Here is a 26616-nt window from a genome sequence, read left to right as displayed (position 1 = left end):
ACAGAGAGCATTTTTATGACCACCAGACAGTACGTAGAGCATTTTTATGACCGCCAGATAGTACGGAGAGCATTTTTATGACCGCCAGACAGTGCGGAGAGCATTTTTATAACCGCCAGACAGTACGGAGAGCATTTTTATAACCGTCAGACAGTACAGAGAGCATTTTTATGACCGCCAGAGAGTACGGAGAGCATTTTTGTGATCATTGAAAATCTTACCTCATCATTAAATAACCTTCCTAAAAATGTATTAACTGTTTCAGCAACAACCTCATTCAACATAATTAGCCAATAATAATCATTAACTCCCTCATACCCACCATACCCCTACATTATTAATTACATTTATTTTCCATAACGCTCAATCTGCTCTATGTAATCTAAAGTACCAATTCCTAACCTTAATAAAAATATTAAGCCAACCCATATACAGCATTAACCCATTACACTATAATAAAACCTACATAGCTTACCCCTTATACTTATTAATAGCCACACCATCTCTCTACCACATCATCTCCCCACTGCGTCTCTTTACCACACCATCTCTCCCCTGCATCTCTCTACCACATCATCTCTCCCCCCTGCGTCTCTCTACCACATCATCTCCCCACTGTGTCTCTTTACCACCCCATCTCCCCACTGCGTCTCTTTACTTACCACCCCATCTCTCCTCTGCATCTCTCTACCACATCATCTCCCCACTGTGTCTCTCTACCACACCATCTCTCCCCTGCGTCTCTCTACCACATCATCTCTCCCCTGCGTTTCTCTACCACATCATCTCCCCACTGCGTCTCTTTACCACACAATCTCCCCACTGCGTCTCTCTACCACACCATCTCTCCCCTGCGTCTCTCTACCACACCATCTCTCCCCTGCATCTCTCTACCACATCATCTCCCCACTGCATCTCTCTACCACACCATCTCTCCCCTGCGTCTCTCTACCACACCATGTCTCCCCTCCGTCTCTCTACCACACCATCTCCCCACTGCGTCTCTACCACACCATCTCTCTACCACATCATCTCCCCACTGCGTCTCTTTACCACACCATCTCTCCCCTGCGTCTCTCTACCACATCATCTCTCCCCCCTGCGTCTCTCTACCACATCATCTCCCCACTGTGTCTCTTTACCACCCCATCTCCCCACTGCGTCTCTTTACTTACCACCCCATCTCTCCTCTGCATCTCTCTACCACATCATCTCCCCACTGTGTCTCTCTACCACACCATCTCTCCCCTGCGTCTCTCTACCACATCATCTCTCCCCTGCGTTTCTCTACCACATCATCTCCCCACTGCGTCTCTTTACCACACAATCTCCCCACTGCGTCTCTCTACCACACCATCTCTCCCCTGCGTCTCTCTACCACACCATCTCTCCCCTGCATCTCTCTACCACATCATCTCCCCACTGCATCTCTCTACCACACCATCTCTCCCCTGCGTCTCTCTACCACACCATGTCTCCCCTCCGTCTCTCTACCACACCATCTCCCCACTGCGTCTCTACCACACCATCTCTCCCCTGCATCTCAGCCACACCATCCCCCCCGCATCTCTAAGCCACCATCATCTCCCCCCTACATCTCTCAGCCACACCATCATCTCCCCCCTACATCCTCAGCTGCACCCCCTCCCCCTGCATCTCTCAGCCTACCGCAACTTGTGTCTCTCAGTATGCATGCATGCATGTAAGCCAAGAGACACAGTAACATAGTTCCCAAACAGAACATACATAGAACACACCAGCTGCACACATAGAACATGCATGTAACCAAGAGCAAACAGTTACATGGGTGCACATAGACCATACATAGCATATACCCACTGCACACTGTGAAAATAAATGTGCTACATTAAACCCATTACCCATTACATTGTACATGGAACATACATGCATTGCTAAGCAAATAAAATATGTATGGAAGCTGCATGTCCGGGGCTCACATGGCAAGCTTTGCCAGGATCTAATGTCACCATGGCAACCAAACAGCTCCCCAGTCCGCCTGCTGAGCCGCTTACCATCAGATGGCCCGCAGTGTGTACAGCAGGTGAGTCTCTGCTGAGCTCTCCCCCGCCGCGTCCCAGACATCACGTGGACCGGGGGTAGTGGAGTGGTAGCTTAGCACGAAGAGAACATAGACACAACCGTAGAGGAGTACAGGCGGCACTGGCACTGCAGGCGGGTACGCTGCGTGGAGCACATAACAGGAGTCCTGGATCCTCTTGCCCAGGGACAGGAAGCGTGACTGCACATCAGCGTCACGCTCCCAGCCTCCCTGCCTGATTACTAGTAACGCCGCCGAGCACGGTGGAATTAGCTCGGCGATGCAGTGGTCACCGCCCATAGGCTGCTGCCTAAAGCTGCCTAGTGGTGGCGCCGGCCCTGCCTATGATCCATACCCCTCAGTGAAGCAGATCTATGACAGCTATGGCAGCTATGTGGCTGAGCACATAGCTGCCTTACTTCTGGTCTCTCCCTGGCTGTCAATGTAATTCCAGTGGAGTGCTGCAAATCTGGTGAGTTTTGACTATAAAAATGATTAGAATAACACAAAGATGATATTTATAAATATCTTCTTTGTATTATTCGGATCATTTTTCTAGTCAAAACTCTGCCTCCCCTGCCTTCCCTGACCGCACTTCACTGCTTCAACACTCTCATAACGTGCCCACAAGATGGACCATCTCCATGTGTCTGTTTAGCCTCCTCCCAGACACTGCCCAGGAACATCCAGCACTTTTCCAAGACATTTCTAATACAGACACACACACACAAAAACACACATACACATATTTTGAAAAGGGATGATACATATTTAGAACTCAGTGTGTATAAGATAAATAAAACCTCAAGAAATAAAAGTGTACCCTCACACATCTTTGCTATAAAGTGCTGCATGGTGCGGCATATCCGCGATGCGTACACATCACAGCATAGCGTAATGCCAGTAGCCCTTTGTTGTGCCACGAAGAGAAACTGCATTGAAGAACGGGTTGCGGGAGCATAGCTCCCCGCTGCCCATTCTTCTTAAGTGCCGCTGGCACCCCCTCTAATATTGTGCAGTGGGGTCACCTGCAGCCACAATGCCTATGCTTCCCGTAGTGAGTAGCAGGAGCTTGCACAAGGCAAGTCCGCCCCACATGCCGGTTCCTTCCCCCCGCAAACATGTGAGCGCATAGCAGGACAGCGATGCTCTTGCATGTTTAGGGTTGCCCTCTGCCTACGTAGCCTAGCTGCTAAAGCAGACGGCAACCCGCCATGTATCGGGTCGCAGCTGCTGTGCGTGACATCACACATCCGCCGCTAGGGGGATGCAGTCCGGATAACACAGACATGTCTGGACCGCACCCCCGCAATGCCGTCCCCGAAGCGCTGACGCGCCATCCACTCCCGTCCCACGAACATCGCTGCCTGTTAATCAGCACATGTGAGATGCCGTCGCAGTGTGGCTTCTGCATGAGGCTTCAGCATGCGAATGCTGTCAGAGCAGCGTTCCATGCTGAATTAGGCCCTATGTCAACAGAGTTAAAGCACATAAGGCCTATCAGTCTCATCAGTCTCATCAACTGTACTTAAACATATGATGTAAAAGCATACCTGTACAAGTGCCATCTTGTGATGTTAAATGTATATTGTGACTTTAAATAAGATAATTAGCAATTAGATAACTAGGGGGCAATTTACAATGGTCAATTTTGGGTGATTTGCGTTTATTTTTTGTTAATAAGCCACAATTTTGCTAATCGGTAAATAATTAAGGATTGAAATGCAACAAAATTGTTCTTCCTTGGGTGGTTGAACCTCAATGCACAATGAATAGGAAAGTATGTAAGTGTGCAGTCAGTAGCAGCTGGTAAGGGGGTGGTCAAACCCTCCAATGTGGAAAAAAGGAAGAAATAGGGTGTACCAGCGCAGGCTGTGATAATTACGTACAAAGGACGGTTTGCTTGATATAAAAAATAACAATTTCATGATACAATATAAATTAAGATAGCAGGAGTAGATTCATATTGATGCTAGTAGCAACAATCTCATGTGCAGATACCTCCCTAAATAGGATCACTATTGCGAGTCCACTCTTATGTATATTGAAATGTCAACTTTTTATTAGCTAGAACAGTTCCCAAAGTGCAGTCACTGTAGAGCAATCATATTTACCAGATCCACAGAATGATATCCCTTGGTGGCATCAGCTTTAGGAAAAGTCCATTTCACTGGTAACAATAGGATCCAGCTTCCTCAGGAACATGCTCCTGAGGAAGCTGGATCCTATTGTTACCAGTAAAACGCGTTGAGCTTACTACCAGATACCTACGTGGATCCCACTCCATATCCTGTATCCATTGGAACCCTGTCAACTATTTTGGCCATTATGTGGACATCCATACATCACTAGAACTTCACATTTCAGCATCATTCCGGTTCATACCTGCAGCTGTAAATGGACTTTTCCTAAAGCTGATGCCCGAAGCATGGCGAGCGCAGCGAGCCATGCAAGGGGACAAGGTACACTTATATGTCCTATGTCGACATACACACAAAAACAATGAAAACCGCATGTCGGTATTTTGACCTGTCGGCATTTTAAATGTCGGTATTTTGACCTTGGCGGTATTTTAAATGTCGGTATTTTGTCCATGTCGGGATTTTGACCATAGGTCAATTGCTGTCGGGATTTTGACCGTCGGGATTTTGATTGGAGGTGTTTCATACCGATCCCTAATTATCACAGCCAGCACTGGTACGCCCTATTTTTTCTCAATGCATAATGAGGTCATACAGATGTTAAGCCTCAATCACAACTTAAAGGACCTGTATGACCTTTTTAAAACTCAACTTGAGCCTGACACTGCACGGTCATGAGCCTTACCAGGCTTACACAAACTGCTGGCTGTTCTGCACTTCTTGGCTTCTGGGAGCTTTCAGTCAGTCACGGGGAGGGTGGTAGGCATCTACTAACCCACCTTCTCTCACTACATGGACCAAATCCTTGTCACAATCAAGACCCTCTCCAGCACCTATATCTGCTTCACCTTGCCAGGAGTCACAGTGGCATGATATCAGGTTAGCTTTTTATAGGATCGCAGACATGCCAAACATCCTGGGTGCAATAGACTGCATGCACATTGAGCTGAGAGCAGAGCCAGATTAAGGCTATAGGGGGACTGGGGCACTTCAGATAGTGGGGCCCGTAAAAAAGGGGCAGGAAGATGAAATATGTATATAGCTGGTAGCTTCTTTTGTACACATATATATATATATATATATATATATATACACACACACTGCTCAAAAAAATAAAGGGAACACTTAAACAACACAATGTAACTCCAACTTAATCACACTTCTGTGAAATCAAACTATCCACTTAGGAAGCAACACTGATTGACAATCAATTTCACATGCTGTTGTGCAAATGGAATAGACAACAGGTGGAAATAATAGGCAATTAGCAATACACCCCCAATAAAGGAGTTGTTCTGCAGGTGGTGACCACAGACCACTTCTCAGTTCCTATGCTTTCTGGCTGATGTTTTGGTCACTTTTGAAAGCTGGCGGTGCTTTCACTCTAGTGGTAGCATGAGACGGAGTCTACAACTCACACAAGTGGCTCAGGTAGTGCAGCTCATCCAGGATGGCACATCAATGCGAGCTGTGGCAAGAAGGTTTGCTGTGTCTGTCAGCGTAGTGTCCAGAACATGAAGGCGCTACCAGGAGACAGGACAGTACATCAGGAGACGTGGAGGAGGCCGTAGGAGGGCAACAACCCAGCAGCAGGACCGCTACCTCCGCCTTTGTGCAAGGAGGAACAGGAGGAGCACTGCCAGAGCCCTGCAAAATGACCTCCAGCAAGCCACAAATGTGCATGTGTCTACTCAAACGATCAGAAACAGACTCCATGAGGGTGGTATGAGGGCCCGACATCCACAGGTTGGGGTTGTGCTTACAGCCCAACACCATGCAGGACGTTTGGCATTAGCCAGAGAACACCAAGATTGGCAAATTCACCACTGGCGCCCTGTGCTCTTCACAGATGAAAGCAGGTTCTCACTGAGCACATATGACAGACGTGACAGAGTCTGGAGATGCCAAGGAAAACGTTCTGCTGCCTGCAACATCCTCCAGCATGACCGGTTTGGCAGTGGGTCAGTAATGGTGTGGGGTGGCATTTCTTTGGGGGGCTACACAGCCCTCCATTTGCTCGCCAGAGGTAGCCTGACTGCCATTAGGTACCGAGATGAGATCCTCAGACCCCTTGTGAGACCATATGCTGGTGCGGTTGGCCCTGGGTTCCTCCTAATGCAAGACAATGGTAGACCTCATGTGGCTGGAGTGTGTCAGCAGTTCCTGCAAGACAAAGGCATTGATGCTATGGACTGGCCCGCTCGTTCCCCAGACCTGAATCCAATTGAGCACATCTGGGACATCATTTCTCGCTCCATCCACCAACGCCACGTTGCACCACAGACTGTCCAGGAATTGGCGGATGCTTTAGTCCAGGTCTGGGAGGAGATCCCTCAGGTGATCATCCGCCACCTCATCAGGAACATGCACAGGCATTGTAGGGAGGTCATAGAGGCAAATGGAGGCCACACACACTACTGAGCCTCATTTTGACTTGTTTTAAGGACATTACATCAAAGTTGGATCAGCCTGCGGTGTGTTTTTCCACTTTCATTTTGAGTGTGACTCCAAATCCAGACCTCCATGGGTTAATAAATTTTATTTCCATTGATCATTTTTGTGTGATTGTGTTGTCAGCAAATTCAACTATGTAAAGAACAAAGTATTTAATAAGAATATTTAATTCATTCAGATCTAGGATGTGTTATTTTAGTGTTCCCTTTATTTTTTTGAGCAGTGTATATATATATATATATATATATATATATACTTTAGAGAATGTCTGCACACACAATTCCTATAGCAGCTTGTTGGGGTGTCACCAAATCTTCATGTTTAGAGAAAAGCAATCCTCTGGCATGAGTATTTATATTTATAACAGTTCAAAGTGCACTCATCAATCCAATATAGCTTCATTAGAGTTTTATTTGTGGTAAATAGGCATAGACATCATTCCGACGTTTCGGCCCCCCCTTGGGACCTTTGTCAAGGTTCACGTGCTATGTACAAACTGCCCCCCTATATACCCCCACCCCCCATAAAACATATAGCGATCCTAAAAACATGACATGAATCGGGATCCACTATTACCAAACAAACCTGGACAAACAATTCATATGCATAGATAAATATACCAGATATAACTGGTCCATTTCCAGCTTTTACCAGCGACTACAAAAATCTCTTAGATCTCACCTGTAAAATCATATACACGCGCGGCCCGCTGGTGGAACGCACGCAACCGGAAGTAAGCCGAGCGGTGAACCGCATGGTACTTCCTGCAGTATCATCAACAGAGGGGGAAGGCTCTCACCAAAATGCCTTTCCCCTACAACATATCACCACAGGACAATAGTCCACATGTATAAATGTATTACTTATTAAGCAGCATGTCTATCGATAAGTGCATTAACTAATCCTGATATAATCACATATAGTTCAATATAATAGTAAACAAACAATGGTTATGAGCTGAAAATATGACCAGAAAAGTAATAAAGAAATAATAATAAAAAATATATAAAATAAAAAATAAAAATAAAGTGAAAAATAAATAGAAGGCACTAGCTGAGAACTATTATAGAATACAACCTCAGATATATTATATATGAAATATCAGCGGCCTATTTACAGCTTCATTATGGACACATCACTGCACAGTTCCACCGATCGCCCCACACTTAAAAAATATCATATATATATATATATGTAAAGAGCACATATATACATACAAAACACAAAGTCAAAAAAATCAAAAAATCAAAAAGATGTGTAAATGACAGTGATTCACCCCATTAAGATATCACATACTTATAGAGGTCCGGACATGTCACAGGAAAATGCTCCAATGAATTGTATCATTCAAACCTTTTGGCCACACAGTATCAAGTCTGTGTATCCAATATGCTTCTCTATGCAAGAGGATTTTCGCACGGTCACCCCCTCTCGACAATGGAGGTATTCTGTCAATTAACATGTATCGCAATGATGACAATTGATGCTGTTGTTGGACAAAATGCCTTGCCACAGGTTTGTCGGAGTTACCAGACTTCAATGCGAGACGTATATTGGATCGGTGGTTGGATATCCTTTCACGGAATGATGTCGTTGTTTTGCCCACATATATCAATGAACACGGGCATATTAATATATATACCACAAAATCTGACGTGCATGTCAATCGGTGCCGGATTTGTATCCTCTGACCACCATGTGGATGAGGGAAGGTGTTACCCGTTATCATACTTCTGCATGTGACACAATTCGGACATTTGTAGCATCCCAGCTTCGCAGAGGGTAACCAGCCCTCTTTTTCTTTACCAATAGACATGTCGGGCCGCATAAGTATGTCACGAAGATTCGAACCCCTTCTGTATGCAATAAGGGGTCTTTTAGGGAGTTACTTCTTGAGGATATTGTCAGTGGCCACAATATCCCAATTTTTCTTAATAGCAGAACCCGCGGGCAAAATAATCAACATCTCATCAGTGATACTTAGTGATGATCAGATAAAAGTATTGGCTCGTTGTTTGTCGTTCGTGCCCACTGTTAAATTTGATCCTCTACAGTGGAAGATAGATAACTATAGTCTTTCAAGCAAATTGAGATTAAAAGAGAAATTTGCTGACAATACACGGGCTAATGCTGATATCTCCAACACTGATATCTATGATAATACATTTAGAAAGAAGAGCACATATGACCCTTTCTCTAATAATACCAATATTAAAACATTTACACGAATGATGGATCACACGGTTATGGAATCCATTTCTAGAGGGGGAATGGGCAGATCTAATTTGAATAATGCAGAAAAAACTGCTTTGAAACAACTTAAGGCGAATTCACTGATTACTATTCGACCAGCGGATAAGGGAGGCGCGGTGGTAATTCAGGACACCATTGCCTACAATAACGAAATACTACGCCAACTTACTGACACACAGACATATAGGAAACTTGATGCAGATCCTACTCCCTTATTTAAGAAGAGATTAGATAACGTTGTAGAGATAGCATTCACTGGAGATTTAATTTCTGAAACAATTTCTTCTTTCATGCACACGGACTTTCCAATATGTCCGATAATATATACGTTACCGAAAGTACATAAGAGCATGAATGATCCCCCTGGCCGACCGATTATATCGGCCAGGGGATCACCGTTCCAACCAGTAGCACGCTATCTGGACACATATCTCCAACCTTGTGTGAAAGGGAAACAAAGCTACATTAAGGATACTGGTGAATTTATCAAGGGTCTTAAGTCTTTGGTTATTGATGTGGAATCGCATCTACTCGTGACAATGGATGTGTCTTCACTGTATACAGTGATACCACATGAGGCTGGTATCGCAGCTATTCGTAGAGCTCTCCTGAAAAATCGCCAACAACGACCACCCATAGATTTCCTGCTGGAATTATTAGAAATGACCCTTGTATGCAATTATTTTAAGTTTGGTGACCGATACTACCTCCAGACCTCTGGGACCGCGATGGGGAGTAATATAGCCCCGGCGTATGCTAATTTATATATGGATGAATATGAACAGAACTATATATTCCCGAGGTTTGGGGGTAGTATCAGTTACTATAAACGCTACATAGATGACATATTCCTCCTGTTGTCAGGAGATAGGACCTCAGTTGAGAATATGGTAATGAGCTTGAATTCATTAGACACACCTATCCGCTTCACAATGGAATGTGATCATAGACAAATTAATTTCCTTGATGTGACTGTATTCGCCACCATGGACACAAAAAGAAACAGAAAGGCCACCGATCGCAACACACTCTTGCAATATAACAGTTATCATCCTAAACCGTTAAAACAAAGCCTACCCATTTCACAATTTATTCGAGTAATGAGGAACAACTCTGATGAGGAAATAATGAATATACAATTGCTGGAAATGCAACATAGATTTCTGGCTCGAGGATATCACCCTGATGTTATTGAACAATGCCTAAAGAAGGCCAAAAATCGGCATAAAGACTGCCAGGCTAGGCAAATTGGTAATGGTAAGGAGAGTGATCGATTTGTATTTCTCACTACATTCGATACTGTAAGTTATGCAACAAGATCTGCTATTAAGAAAAATTGGGATATTGTGGCCACTGACAATGTCCTCAAGAAGTCACTCCCTAAAAGAACCCTTATTGCATACAGAAGGGGTTCGAATCTTCGTGACATACTTATGCGCCCCGACATGTCTATTGGTAAAGAAAAAGAGGGTTGGTTACCCTCTGTGAAGCTGGGATGCTACAAATGTCCGAATTGTGTCACATGCAGAAGTATGATAACGGGTAACACCTTCCCTCATCCACATGGTGGTCAGAGGATACAAATCCAGCACCGATTGACATGCACGTCATATTTTGTGGTATATATATTAATATGCCCGTGTTCATTGATATATGTGGGCAAAACAACGACATCATTCCGTGAAAGGATATCCAACCACCGATCCAATATACGTCTGGCATTGAAGTCTGGTAACTCCGACAAACCTGTGGCAAGGCATTTTGTCCAACAACAGCATCAATTGTCATCATTGTGATACATGTTAATTGACAGAATACCTCCATTGTCGAGAGGGGGTGACCGTGCGAAAATCCTCTTGCGTAGAGAAGCATATTGGATACACAGACTTGATACTGTGTGGCCAAAAGGTTTGAATGATACAATTCATTGGAGCTTTTTCCTGTGACATGTCCGGACCTCTATAAGTATATGATATCTTAATGGGGTGAATCACTCTCATTTACACATCTTTTTGATTTTTTTGACTTTGTGTTTTGTATGTATATATGTGCTCTTTACATATATATATATATATATATATATATATATATGATATTTTTGAGGTGTGGGGCAATCGGTGGAGCTGTGCAGTGATGTGTCCATAATGAAGCTGTAAATAGGCCGCTGATATTTCATATATAATATATCTGAGGTTGTATTCTATAATAGTTCTCAGCTAGTGCCTTCTATTTATTTTTCACTTTATTTTTATTTTTTATTTTATATATTTTTTATTTTTTATTATTATTTCTTTATTACTTTTCTGGTCATATTTTCAGCTCATAATCATTGTTTGTTTACTATTATATTGAACTATATGTGATTATATCAGGATTAGTTAATGCACTTATCGATAGACGTGCTGCTTAATAAGTAATACATTTATACATGTGGACTATTGTCCTGTGGTGATATGTTGTAGGGGGAAGGCATTTTGGTGAGAGCATGATGCCTTCCCCCTCTGTTGATGATACTGCAGGAAGTACCATGCGGTTCACCACTCGGCTTACTTACGGTTGCGTGCGTTCCACCAGCGGGACACGCGTGTATATGATTTTACAGGTGAGATCTAAGAGATTTTTGTAGTTGCTGGTAAGAGCTGGAAATGGACCAGTTATATCTGGTATATTTATCTATGCATATGAATTGTTTGTCCAGGTTTGTTTGGTAATAGATTCATGTCATGTTTTTGGGATCGCTATATGTTTTATGGGGGGTGGGGGTATATAGGGGGGCAGTTTGTACATAGCACCTGAACCTTGACAAAGGTCCCAAGGGGGGACCGAAATGTCGGAATGATGTCTATGCCTATTTGCCACAAATAATACTCTAATGAAGCTATATTGGATTGGTGAGTGCACTTCGAACTGTGTTATATTTATATATATATATATATATATATAAATATATCTCCAAGTATGGTCGCACTCACATCAGAGTTCATCAAGTTATCCCCTGGGGTAGCTCCCACGAAGCCCAAGACTGAATCTGGACAACCACATATAGAGAACAGGATAGAGGGGCATTCACCAGAAATTTTGCACTTAAAAAGACAATTAATTCATACTTAACAGCATGATGTTTCAAGTTATTAATTCATTCATCGACATTACGATCCAATCCAGATCTTCATCAGGATGCACAACATATGCAGCAAATACAGCATATCTCAGCTGTCCATGTTCACCAGTATCAAATGATTTGTGCCTGACGGGCCCCCTAAAATACCCCAAACGATTTTAAAAAACAGCGCCAATCCTGTGCACCAATTACCACGAGCATAAACCATGATGATTTAAGGGGGACACACTTTTGGTCAACATTATCACAGAGTATATCATTAACCCAGGTAACCAGAAGAAACTCCCCTTTCGCACTGGTACTCACCGCCGGGTTCAGCGCCCGAGCATCCTCACACAGTGCCTGCAGCCGGTGTGCGTTTCACCGCTACCCGGTGGAACGCATAGCATTTCCTGTGACAATCGCAGCTATGCGTCTACGTCACTTCCGGCATTCGCGTCACACATAGCAACAGCATCTAACAAGACGCCGCTGCGTACTAGAAGGGACCGTAGTAGCGGCTCTAATGATAATACCATGGTAACCAATAGCAAAAGTGTATAGCATAGAGTACAACGAAACACTATCCCCAGATGTAATATTGTATTGGAAATCGCTGGGAGCTTCAGGAAGCCCGTCAGGGAGAAGTAACTTATGTAAACACATGCATATAAGGAGAATTGAAAAAAGTTAAAAACCATATACATACAACCACAGACAATATGATATACTTATAAATACCATAAATGTAGACAAAAATCCACAAATACATGTAAGAGTGTGCTGGACAAAAAAAATCACAAAAAATAGAGAAATAAGAAATCACAAAGATCCACCAACGCCCAGGTTTAACCCTATCCAGACTATTTACAAATGGAAAGTGTCAATCCCAGGGTCAAAACACGAAGGAAAGCACTGAGAGAATTATATTAATTTAGGCCATGAGGTGACACAGTTCTTAATCAAAAAATCCATCTTGCCTCTAGTTTCTTAAGGATCAATGCCCTGTCTCCGCCTCTTAATGGTGGTGGTACCCAGTCAATGATAAGGCATTGTAAAGCAGAAATTTGTCGTCTAAGTGTCATAAAGTGATGAGCAACTGGTTTATCATTTATTCCAGTGGATAAAGCCTGGCGAATCGTCATCCTATGGTTCGCCATTCTCTCCCGGAAAGTGCATGTGGTCATCCCAACATAGGACAACCCACAAGGGCACGTAAGTAGGTAGATTACAAACTCTATACGACAATGGAGCTTATACCGAATCCGAATCGGCCTTCCCGTTTGTGGATGCGGAAAACTCGTGCCTGACACCATCGAGCCAGGTTTCTGTGTCATTAACCAGGTGTTATCTTTGGTATTGCTTACTCCACTGGAGTGCATCAAAAGTTGTTTCAAATTTCTGCCCCTTCTGTATGACATCATTGGCGTCTCTTTATTATATAACGCTGAAGAAGAATCTGTAGACAAGATTGACCAGTAGATCTAGCAACCAAAGGTGATTTCTCATCAAATTGAGTTACGAATGTCAACCGATCACCTTTCTTGTTTAGTTGTCTACGTGTCTTTTTTCGTGCTTTGGTGAGGCAACCCTCTATAGTCCTAGAATTATAGCCCCTATCCAAAAAACGTTGTTTCATTTCTGATAGTTGAATTTCAGCAATGTCTCGATTAGAATTGTTCCTTATCACCCGCATAAATTGCGAAATGGGGAGGCTATTCTTTAGGTGTGGAGGATGGTTACTTGCAGCATGCATAGAGTGTTCCTGTCTGTTTCCTTTCGGAACAAGGTCGTTTTTAATCTTGAACCATCACGTGTGATGGTCACGTCCAAAAATTGAATAGACAATCGGCTACAATGGAAGGGTGTTACAGCATGTGAACCAAAGTTTCAAGAGCGCAGCAGGTATTTTTTATCAAGGTACTGTTAGCAAGTAGCTAATTTGCTAACAGCACCTTGATAAAAAAAGGCCCGACGTGGTCTTGAAACGTCGGTTCACATGCTGTAACACCATTGCTGTCTATGTATTAATACAAATACTGAATTTAAAGTCTGGAGAGTGCTGCCTGTTTTCTTCTACCTTCTATAAGGAAACACCATTGCTTATATGCTTATTGGTGAAGGCACCTCCGCTGATGACCAAATTGAGTGAGTGCCGAATTCTATGCATCAGTATGTATATATGTGTGTGTATATATATATATATATTTTTTTTTTTTCCCCACAAAAAATAGTGGTTTCAAGCGCTACACCACATACATAGAACAGATATATAGAGTTTGCAGTCCTTAGATACACTTCAAATTCAAATATATAGAGTCGTTCTACACTTCCCTATACACAGGGTGGCTGCTTTCCTCCAAAAAAACGATGTTCCAAGCGGTTCAAAGTAGTAGACGTGGAAAAGGATGAGAAATAGCGCCTTCTAGTGCATTAAATAGGTGTCTGATTTAAGGATACCTCCACCAGTATAATACACCCTTGAAATGCACAATTACCATTTCAAGTGGACATATCCACTTTTTATATCGCAAGGATGCAGCGGGTAATCACAATCAGGATGGCTTTTCCTTCACCACGCATAAACTTCATACATCTCCGGTCCCTGGTCTGTGTCAGCTGCTTCCTTAGTGGTAAATCAGGAGCTGTGGTGGTGACGGTCTCACCTGATCACGACGAACACTGGGAAGCTGCAGCAGTCGATGGAAACTCACTTCCATCGACTGTTGCAGCTTCCCAGTGTTCGTCGTGATCAGGTGAGACCGTCACCACCACAGCTCCTGAATTACCACTAAGGAAGCAGCTGACACATACCGGGGACCGGAGATCTATGAAGTTTATGCATGGTGAAGGAAAAGCCATCCTGATTGTGATTACCCGCTGCATCCTTGCGATATAAAAGTGGATATGTCTACTTGAAATGGTAATTGTGCATTTCAAGGGTGTATTATACTGGTGGAGGTATCCTTAAATCAGACACCTATTTACTGCACTAGAAGGTGCTATTTCTCATCCTTTTCCGGATATATATATATATATATATTTACATAGGTACATACAGTACATAAAATCAAGAGCCTGAATTTTATTGATGGCAGCAGGAAAACATATGTATTCCAGGCGGCATACTTTCAAGTAGAGATGTGCACCGGACATTTTTCTGGTTTTGTGTTTTGGTTTTGGATTCGGTTCCGCGGCCGTGTATTGGATTCGGACGCGTTTTGGCAAAACCTCCCTGAAAATTTTTTGTCTGATTCGGGTGTGTTTTGGATTCGGGTGTTTTTTTTTCAAAAACCCCTCAAAAAAAGCTTAAATCATAGAATTTGGGGGTAATTTTGATCCTATAGTATTATTAACCTCAATAACCACAATTTCCACCCATTTCCAGTCTATTCTGAACACCTCACACCTCACAATACTATTTTTAGTCCTAAAATTTGCACTGAGGTCGCTGGATGACTAAGCAAAGCGACCCAAGAGGGCGGCACAAACACCTGGCCCATCTAGGAGTGGCACTGCAGTGTCAGACAGGATGTCACTTAAAAAAATTGGCCCCAAACAGCACATGATGCAAAGAAAAGAGAAAAAGAGGTGCACTGTGGTCGCTGGACATCTAAGCTAAGCGACACAAACACCTCAATATCACAGGAATTATTCGTTCTAATCAATGGTATTATTGGTCCAAATAACTGGAAGAAAATGACAAAATCACTGGAATTATTCGTTCTAATCAATGGTATTATTGGTCCAAATCACTGGAAGAAAATGACAAAATCACTGGAATTATTCGTTCTAATCAATGGTATTATTGGTCCAAATCACTGGAAGAAAATGACAAAATCACTGGAATTATTCATTCTAATCAATGGTATTATTGGTCCAAATCACTGGAAGAAAATGACAAAATCACTGGAATTATTCGTTCTAATCAATGGTATTATTGGTCCAAATCACTGGAAGAAAATGACAAAATCACTGGAATTATTTGTTCTAATCAATGGTATTATTGGTCCAAATCACTGGAAGAAAATGGAATGGATGGATACTTGCAGTGACACAGAGCTGCAAGATACAGCAATGGCCTACTGTACACAACTATATACTGATGGGTCACCAAAATGCTGCACTGTAATACTATATATACTGCTCACAAAAATGCCGCACAGATATGGAATGGATACTTGCAGTGACACAGAGCTGCAAGATACAGCAATGGCCTACGGTACTGTACTACTATAATTATTATATAGATGACAGATATAAAGTTACATTGTGGGGGAATCCAGTATATGTTCTGTCACCAGGTACCAGTGAATGGCCACATCATGTATATAGGTGACAGATATAAAGTTACATTGTGGGGGAATCCAGTATACGTTCTGTCACCAGGTACCAGTGAATGACCACATCATATGTATAGATGACAGATATAAAGTTACATTGTGGGGGAATCCAGTATACGTTCTGTCACCAGGTACCAGTGAATGGCCACATCATGTATATACTTATACTGGTGGTCCCCAGTCCCCACAATGCAGCACGCTGATCAGATATTTGCAGCACACTGAGCACAGATATGGAGCGTTTTCAGGCAGAGAACATAGATATTTTCAGCACACTGAGCACAGATTATTTGCAGCACACTGAGCACAGATATTTGCAGCACACTGAGCACAGATTACGGAGCTTTTCAGGGAGAGAACGCTGCCACGTCCTCTCCGTTCAATCTCCAATGCACGAGTGAAAATGGCGGCGACGCGCGGCTCCTTATATAGAATACGAATCTCGCGAGAATCCGACATCGGGATGATGACGTTCGGGCACGTTCTGGTTAACCGAGCAAGGCGGGAAGATCCGAGGCTGCCTCGGAACCGTGTAAAATGGATGAAGTTCGGGGCGGTTCGGATCCCGAGGAACCGAACCCGCTCATCTCTACTTACAAGTTACACAACAGGAGAGCCACACAACGTTCGACGGCTCCACACATGCTGATCCCTCTTGCTTCCTCCCTCTGCAGCCTGCGCGCCCAGCCAATAACTGCCGCAGGCTGCTGAGTCACACAATATTGGACAGCTGAGGTGTCGCTCAGCTGTCCTGCACTGCTATGCGGCACCGGTAAGTATAGTAGGGAGCCGGGAGGGCAGCACCGCAGATTGTATCTGTAAGAGAGATTCGATCTGTGGTGGGTGGGCCTTTTTGGAAGGGAGGCAGGGAACTTACCCCCAGGGCCCCCCCTTAATCTGGCTCTGGCTGAGACCACCTAGGGCAAGAGCACATGTGTTTCTGAATTGCCACCACACCTAGTCCACCAATTTGCAGGTGATTTGTGATGCAAACCAAAGAATCATGAGCTTTGCAGTCAGCTATACTGGCTCATGCCATGATTCCATTATCCTTAGTCAGTCATCCCTGTATGCAAAGTTTGGGGCAGGACAAATGCTGGAGGGATGGCTTATTGGTAAGTACACATTCCTCTGGTTACTTCAACAACATACACCTACAAATATACTCATGATAACTTCCACTTTTTTTAAACAGGGTACTCATGGTAAGGATGTTTCTCCTGGCTTCTGACTCAATTGTCACTACCTGATAGTCCTGCAGAGCACAAGTATATTGATGCACATAAATCCACTCAATCTGTGATAGAACGCACATTTGGCCTATTAAAATATAGGTTCGGTTGTCTTGATAGATTGTCAGGGTCTAACGTGTATATTATTGATAAGATCTGTGACATTTGGGGTCATTCAGACCTGATCGCTCGCTAGCTGGGTTTTGCATTCCTGCATTCGCATAGTCACCACCCACCGGGGAGTGTATTTTAGCTGTGCAAGTGTGCAGGCAAGCGGTACAAAAATACTTTGTGCAGTTTATGAGTTGCCCAGAACTTACTCAGCTGCTGCGATCACTTCAGCCTTTCCATGGCCGGAATAGATGTCAGACACCCGCCCTGCAAACGCTTGGACAAGCCTGCGTTTTTCCAATCACTCCCTGAACATGGTCAGTTGCCATCCACAATCGCCTTCTTCCTGTCAATCTCCTTGCGATCGGCTGTGTGAATGGATTCTTCGCAAAACCCATTGCACATCAATAATCCGCTTTGTACCCATGCGGCGCACCTGTGCATTGTGGTGCATACACATGCGCAGTTCTGACCTGATCGCAGCGCTGCAAAAACCGCTAATGAGCAATCAGGTCTGAATGACCCCCATTGTGCGCTGCTGCTGCTGCATGTTGCATAATCTGTGCCTAAATCAATCACCTCCCCTGGATTATGCAAAGCGTAGAGAGCAGGCAGGGCTACTGGTTTCATCTGGCGACTATGTGAGCTCAGAGAGTGGGAGGCAGGTTAGATGCAGTAAGTGTTTCACACAACATTGCAATCTCAAAAGAAACTAAAAATGTGCTTCCTACAAATGAACAATTTTATCTACAGCTGCAGTGGCTGTATTTCTACATGAAAACTGTGGCCAGTAGTGAAAATGAGCTTACCATTACCCACATCATTTAGTCAAAAAATTGCCCTACACTTATATATCTACACATTTGTGACCCAAATAAAGTACACAAAAACAATTTACAGTTCTTTTCATATACATAATGTTTCCAATGAAGTAATTTCATGTGAAAAGGAAGCACACTAAAAAAAATAGTGCATCTAAATCCCAAAAAAAAGAGTTTCACCAGGTTTTATTTGGTATAGACTAGAGATGAGCGGGTCCGGTTCCTCGGAATCCGAACCCGCCCGAACTTCAGCTTTTTTCTCACGGGTCCGAGCGACTCGGATCCTCCCGCCTTGCTCGGTTAACCCGAGCGCGCCCGAACGTCATCATCCCGCTGTCGGATTCTCGCGAGACTCGGATTCTATATAAGGAGCCGCGCGTCGCCGCCATTTTCACACGTGCATTGAGATTGATAGGGAGATGACGTGGCTGGCGTCCTCTCCGTTTATAGAGAAGAGACTAGAGTAGAGAGAGACACAGTATTTAGTAATTTTGGGGAGCATTTTTAGGAGTACTACTACTTGCTGAAGTGTAGTGTCACTGTATATGTATATCTGACTTGTGGGGGAGACAGTGGGGAGCAGTTAGAGTCTGAGAGCAGGAGTACATATTTTAACGTACAGTGCACACTTTTGCTGCCAGAGTGCCAGCCACACTGCCATTGTGACCACACTGACCACCAGTATATTGTGATTGTCTGCTTAGGAGTACTACTTGCAAGTTGCTGATAGTGTGACCAGTGACCTGACCACCAGTTTAATTAATCACCACCAGTTTAATATATAAATATAATTGTATATGAAAAGAAAAACTGCGGCACTCAGGGACTGGTGAAAAAGCAAATGTATTCAGCAATACATATATAACATCAACGTTTCGGGGATTTTAACCCCTTCTTCAAGATGTACCTATGTGAAAAGAAAAGAATAGCCCACTCACCTTTATGTAGAGACAGGACCCGCCACCACACCTGTGCACGTGAAGTCACGAGCGTCCCCGTCCGGCGTGTGCGGAGGCGCCAGGCGATGACGTGGCCCGACGTCCGTGCTATGCCCGTCCGTCAGTTGCCCAGCAACGCCTGACGCTAGACTCACAGGCCGGAAGCTGGAGAGAGGGGACACAGAAAGTACAGGCACTTGAGTTAACGACATCCACAATACATAGTGTGCAGAATACAGTAATGTGATTTAAAGGTAAAGCACACCGATCGGGCCTGACATGCAGAGAGAGGGCACAATATGAGTGTCTCAGGGAAAGGGATATTAATAGATATAGGTGTAAGACACTCCGCCATGCAGGGGGATAGAAAGAAGTAACAAGTGATGTAAATAGTCAGCTATGTCAGTATAACCCATGGGGTAGACAAATAGAATGGAGCAAGAGGAATAACATAAACAATAATCAAAATAAAGAATCAATAATGAAAAAATAATAAAACGAAAAAGATAATGGGGGACTGAGGGTGACTGGTTATGTCACATGGTGTCAAGTGTTATGCACACCAGTGCCTGCAGGAAAGTACTAGTGTCAGAACTGTTATGCACTCCAGTGTCTGCAGGAATGTACTGGTGTTTGAACTGTTATGCAAAACAAATGGACTCACAGACAAACTGGGGAATATGACATAACATACACAGAAGGTGATAGGGTAACAAAATACACACACAGTGAACAGAGAAGCCCAGAGGCTAAGGAACTGGGTATCTCCCTTGTATTAGAACTGCTCAGATGTAAAAAGCAAGATGTTGTGTTTTAATACGTAGAGAACCCGAAATGCTGTTGCTAAGGGCAACAGCAAAACCCTAAAGGGTTACCAACGGGTGTGGCAGTAAACTCCTTGGTCAGAGATGGAATGATAGACACAAGGAGAGCCTCCACAATCCTGATTCTCACTTGCAGTGCACAGGTTTAAGCTTACTGCCACTAAACTGACCCCTGACACCTAGCACAGTGAGACAGGATTAGACAGGCAAGTGTTAGAATACAGCCGCAAACTTGCTAAATTCACAGAGTAATAACAGAACCCCAGCAAGCTAAACGACTGACTCCAGTCTTACTGCTAGGTCTGGATTGGCAGAGTGTAATACCAAATCCCCAGGCCTATTTGCAGTAAGCAACAAACAAATACAAAGCTACACAGTACTGGCTAACTTTCATGAACTGACTAACCAACAGAGATTCAGCAGCATCTGCTTACCCTGAAAAGAGGCCTTATAAAGCAGGTGCTGTCCACGCCCCACTCAGACCTCACAGACTGTGAGCACAAAAACCAGCACCGGATCCCCTGCCGTGCACAGAGCCTATAACCACTGCACAGCAAAAGACCCGAACCGGAGTATCAGCTGCGCTCAGGTTACTCCACTAGCACTTGTCTCCCGGTTGCCATGACGACGTGGCAGCACAGGGCAGGAGACCCTAACAGTACCCCCCCTCTGACGAGGGGTCAAAGAACCCCTACCACCGGGTTTATCGGGGAACTGCGAGAAGAAAGAGCGTATCAGTCTGGGGGCATGAAGATCACAACTGCGCACCCACGACCGCTCCTCCGGGCCATACCCCTTCCAGTGCACCAAAAATGACAGCCGACCCCGAACCACCTTGGAGTCAAGAATCCTTTCAACAACAAACTCCCTCTGGCCACGTATCAGAAGAGGGGAAGGTCTTCCACTGGAAGAAGGATTACTAATCGCCCGTTTTAAAAGGGAACAATGAAATGTTTTATTGATACCCAAAGAACGGGGCAGATCTAACTGAAATGCCACCGGATTGATAACCCTGGTGATCTTATAAGGGCCGATGAACCGGGGCCCTAACTTATGAGATGGCTGTCTCAACTTCAAATTCTTGGTAGACAACCAGACGAAGTCTCCTAATTTGAAGCTGCAGGGTCTTTTCCGCTTATCAAAAACCCTTTTGGTCACTAATGACACAGACACAAGGGCTTTCTTCACTTTCCGCCAAATACCTCTAAGGACCGAAACCACAGAGGAACCACCAGGCGTGGAGTCCAGGGGGTCAAAAGAATTGGCCTTAGGATGATGCCCATACACACAAAGGAAGGGAGAGATCCCTGTAGCAGAGTGAGCCGCGTTGTTATAGGCAAACTCCGCCATGGACAGATGAGCAACCCAGTCAGTCTGACACTTGGATACATAACACCTGAGGAACTGCTCCAAGGACTGGTTCACCCTTTCAGTCTGCCCATTAGACTGCGGATGGTAGCCTGACGACAAGCTGACAGAAATCTGGAGATCGGAACAAAATGCCCTCCAGAATTTGGCCACAAACTGGGATCCGCGGTCAGAGACCACATCAAGTGGCAACCCGTGGAGACGCACAACATGCAGCATAAATAATTCAGACAGGCGTCTGGCTGATGGCAGCCCAACCAGTGGAACGAAGTGCGCCATCTTCGAAAACCTGTCAACGACAACCCAGATGGCTGTCATCCCCGAGGATTTGGGCAAGTCCACCACAAAATCCATTGAAATGTGGGTCCATGGCTTAGATGGGATAGAGAGTGGATGTAATGGGCCAACAGGAACCCCTCTAGGAGTCTTATTTCGGGCACAGATGTCACATGCCCGAACCCACTGATCCACATCCTTAGCCACCGAGGGCCACCACACCGCCCTAGATAGCAACTCCCGAGTTCTGGCAATACCCGGGTGACCTGCCGACTTCTTGGCATGGAATTCCAGGAACACTCGCTGTCTTAACCTAGGAGGCACAAACAAAAGACCTACCGGAAGGTCTGGAGGAGCCTGCTCCTGTGCTCTAAGGACTAATGATAAGAGGTCCTGGGTAATGCCCACTTTAATACATGATGGGGAAACAATGGGCAACGGCTCCTCGGTGGTCTCCTGGATTGGAGCAAAACTCCGCGAGAGCGCATCAGCCTTGATGTTTTTTGACCCAGGGCGATATGTTATCAAAAAATTAAAGCGAGCAAAAAACAAAGCCCATCGTGCCTGCCTGGCATTGAGACGCTTCGCTGACTCTAAATATGCCAGATTCTTATGGTCAGTGAGAATTGAGACCACAAACTTAGCCCCCTCAAGCCAGTGTCTCCACTCCTCGAGTGCATCCTTAATAGCCAACAATTCCCGGTTACCCACGTCATAATTCATCTCGGCAGGCGAAAATTTACGGGAAAAGTAAGCACAGGGATGAAGGCGATTATCAGACACTCCCATCTGAGAAAGCACTGCCCCAATACCCATCTCAGAGGCATCCACCTCCACCACAAAAGGACGCTCTGGATCTGGGTGTCGCAGCACCTTGGCCGAAACAAATGCCCTTTTGAGACGGGCAAAAGCCGCTTTAGCCTCACAAGACCAGTGAGCAACATCCGCCCCTTTCTTAGTGAGTGCCACCAAGGGCGCCACTATAGACGAAAATCCAGCGATAAATCGTCTATAAAAATTCGCAAAGCCCAGGAAACGCTGAAGCGCCTTCAAACTAGTGGGCTGCACCCAATCCAGGACTGCCTGTACCTTGGAACCCTCCATTTGGAAACCTTTCTGGGGAGATAATATATCCTAGAAATGCGATTTGCTGAACTTCAAATTCGCACTTCTCCAGCTTCGCCCCAAGCCGGTGGTCTCTGAGTTTCTGGAGGACTAAGCGTACATGCTTCCGATGTTCCTCCAGGGAATGGGAGAAGATTAGGATGTCATCTAAGTATACAACTAAGAATCTATCCAAATATTCCCTGAGCACATCATTCATGAAATCCTGGAAGACTGCCGGGGCATTACAGAGCCCAAAAGGCATCACCAAATATTCATAATGCCCTGAGTGGGTATTAAAGGCAGTCTTCCATTCATCCCCCTCTCTTATTCGGATTAGATTGTACGCACCGCGTAGGTCAATCTTAGAAAAAATGGTGGCAGTACGAAGCTGGTCAAACAAGACCGAAATGAGAGGCAGTGGGTATGAGTTTTTAATCGTGATACGGTTCAATTCCCTGAAGTCGATGCAGGGTCGCAACGAACCGTCCTTTTTACCCACGAAGAAGAACCCCGACCCAACTGGAGACTGTGAAGGTCTGATAAATCCCTTAGCCAAGTTCTCCTGAATGTACTCTGCCATAGCCTGAGTCTCAGGACGTGACAGGGAGTACAACCTGCTCTTGGGAAGCTTAGCATTTGGCAACAAATCAATGGCACAGTCATAGGGGCGATGGGGAGGTAGTACCTCTGCAACTTTTTTGGAGAACACGTCCGCAAAATCTGCATAACACCCTGGCAATCCTGGCAAACTTAGCTGCGAGAGCCTGACTGGAAGGCTCAAGCAACTCCTGAAACAATCAGTACCCCAACTAAGAATCTCCCCAGAGACCCAGTCAAATTGAGGATTGTGGGCCCTTAACCAGGGTAACCCCAACACCAATGGGGCAAAAGTACAGACAGTCACATAAAAGGACAATTTTTCAGAGTGTGTGGCTCCAATAAACAAAGAAATCTGGCTAGTGCAAGAGGTAATTTTACCTTGGGATAATGGTTCCCCGTTTAACCCACAAATCTCAATTTCCGATGCCAAGGGTACTAAGGGAACAGAGTGTTTTAGGGCGAATTGGCGGTCCATAAAAACCCCGTCGGCCCCACTGTCCACAAAGGCCTCAGTCTTGACAGTTTGACCGAGGATCTTCAAGGTCACCGGAATGATAAAAGTCTTCTTGGGAAATTCTGACTTCTGGCCTGACAGGATATTTCCCATCACCCTCAGGCCCTGAAGTTTTCCGGCTTTTCTGGGCATGATACTACCACATGACCTTTATTCCCACAGTACAAACACAACCCCTGCTGTCTCCTCCGCGTCTTCTCACGCGAGGAGAGGCGGGTAGCCCCAATCTGCATAGGCTCCTCAGAAAATTCCTCAGAGTCTGAGGTTCCCTTGGGAAGGAAGGAAATCTCAGTCTCCCTTTCAAGCCTACGCTCTCTCAGCCGTCTATCCACCCGGATGGATAACTGCATGAGCTGATCCAAGCTATCAGGCAAGGGATATTGTACCAGTTGGTCCTTTATCTGGTTAGAAAGACCTCTTCGGTACTGGTGTCTCAGGGCTGGGTCATTCCACTGGGTATCATGGGCCAACCTCCGAAACTCCGTACAGTAAACCTCAACTGGCCTTCGCCCTTGCTTAAGGATCGAAATCTGAGCCTCGGCTGAGGCCGTCTTGTCAGGGTCATCATACAACATGCCCAGTGCCGTAAAAAAAGCATCAACACTTTTAAGCGACGGACAGTCAGGCTGCAACCCATATGCCCAGACCTGTGGGTCTCCTTGTAGCAAGGAAATCACTATGCCCACCCGCTGAATCTCCGACCCAGAAGACTGAGGCCTAAGCCGGAAGTATAGCTTGCAGCTCTCCTTGAAACAAAAGAACTGCGAGCGATCTCCAGAAAAACGATCCGGGAGATTTACTTTCGGCTCCTTAACCCCTGCAGGTGCTGCTGCTGCGGGAGCTCCGCCAGCAGCCTGGGAGGTGTGCATTTTAATGGACAAATCATTAAATTGCCGAGTCAGGACCTGCACCTGATCGACCACCTGTTGCAACGTATTTTGAGGGGTATGCTCCATATTCCCACAAAATTTCAACAGGAGTATTAGGCTGCTGAATATGTTATGCACACCAGTGCCTGCAGGAAAGTACTAGTGTCAGAACTGTTATGCACTCCAGTGTCTGCAGGAATGTACTGGTGTTTGAACTGTTATGCAAAACAAATGGACTCACAGACAAACTGGGGAATATGACATAACATACACAGAAGGTGATAGGGTAACAAAATACACACACAGTGAACAGAGAAGCCCAGAGGCTAAGGAACTGGGTATCTCCCTTGTATTAGAACTGCTCAGATGTAAAAAGCAAGATGTTGTGTTTTAATACGTAGAGAACCCGAAATGCTGTTGCTAAGGGCAACAGCAAAACCCTAAAGGGTTACCAACGGGTGTGGCAGTAAACTCCTTGGTCAGAGATGGAATGATAGACACAAGGAGAGCCTCCACAATCCTGATTCTCACTTGCAGTGCACAGGTTTAAGCTTACTGCCACTAAACTGACCCCTGACACCTAGCACAGTGAGACAGGATTAGACAGGCAAGTGTTAGAATACAGCCGCAAACTTGCTAAATTCACAGAGTAATAACAGAACCCCAGCAAGCTAAACGACTGACTCCAGTCTTACTGCTAGGTCTGGATTGGCAGAGTGTAATACCAAATCCCCAGGCCTATTTGCAGTAAGCAACAAACAAATACAAAGCTACACAGTACTGGCTAACTTTCATGAACTGACTAACCAACAGAGATTCAGCAGCATCTGCTTACCCTGAAAAGAGGCCTTATAAAGCAGGTGCTGTCCACGCCCCACTCAGACCTCACAGACTGTGAGCACAAAAACCAGCACCGGATCCCCTGCCGTGCACAGAGCCTATAACCACTGCACAGCAAAAGACCCGAACCGGAGTATCAGCTGCGCTCAGGTTACTCCACTAGCACTTGTCTCCCGGTTGCCATGACGACGTGGCAGCACAGGGCAGGAGACCCTAACATCAAGTCCCAAGGCATAAAGAGTATCCAGTGGTCCCTCTCGTTACTTGGTTTTCAATTATCCGAAGGTACTCCACACAATTCTTTCATTAAGGCCTGCTGGGTAAATGGTGTTGAGCCTGAAGATCCAGGATGCCTCTTTGCGAAGAAGGGCCCCATCACGGTCACCCCCACGGGCAGATTTTGGAATATGATCAATGATGATATGTTTCAAGTCTCCCAACCGATGTTTGGCCTCCTGGAAATGCCTCGCTACTGGCTGATCAGAGGGGGACCCCGCAATAGCGGCCTTTATGGCTGAACGATGGAGGGCCATGCGTTCCCTCAGAGTTCTGATCGTTTTCCCTACATAACAAAGGTTGCAGGGACAGATAATGAGGTATATGATGCGTGGATGTACAGGAGAGAACATGCCTGATGGTGATTCTCATGCCCGTAGTGGGAATAGTAAATGAGGACCCGGTAATCATATGGCTACAGGTGGTACATCCCAAACAACGGTAGCATCCTGGTTTTTTAGACAAGAATGTCCCTTTGGCTGTATGGGAA

General features: G+C 45.0%; 1 long non-coding RNA gene across 2 annotated transcripts in view; it reads left to right on the top strand.

The window, feature by feature from the left end:
- The first annotated feature begins 1998 nt into the window (after positions 1–1998).
- Positions 1999–26616, top strand: part of LOC134929370 (uncharacterized) — a 34354-nt gene continuing 9736 nt past the window's right edge. The window contains exon 1 of one of the 2 annotated variants that reach the window (XR_010178515.1): positions 1999–2062. This is a non-coding gene — a long non-coding RNA (uncharacterized LOC134929370). Of the gene's footprint in view, positions 2063–13130; positions 13223–26616 lie in introns of those variants that run through there. The other variant, XR_010178514.1, reaches the window with a different exon arrangement.

The sequence above is a fragment of the Pseudophryne corroboree genome, chromosome 5 (genome assembly GCF_028390025.1).
Source record: "Pseudophryne corroboree isolate aPseCor3 chromosome 5, aPseCor3.hap2, whole genome shotgun sequence".
NCBI classification, from domain to species: domain Eukaryota; kingdom Metazoa; phylum Chordata; class Amphibia; order Anura; family Myobatrachidae; genus Pseudophryne; species Pseudophryne corroboree.
The sequence above is the reverse complement of the archived record's forward strand: the minus strand, read 5'-3'. Positions and strand labels throughout refer to the sequence as shown.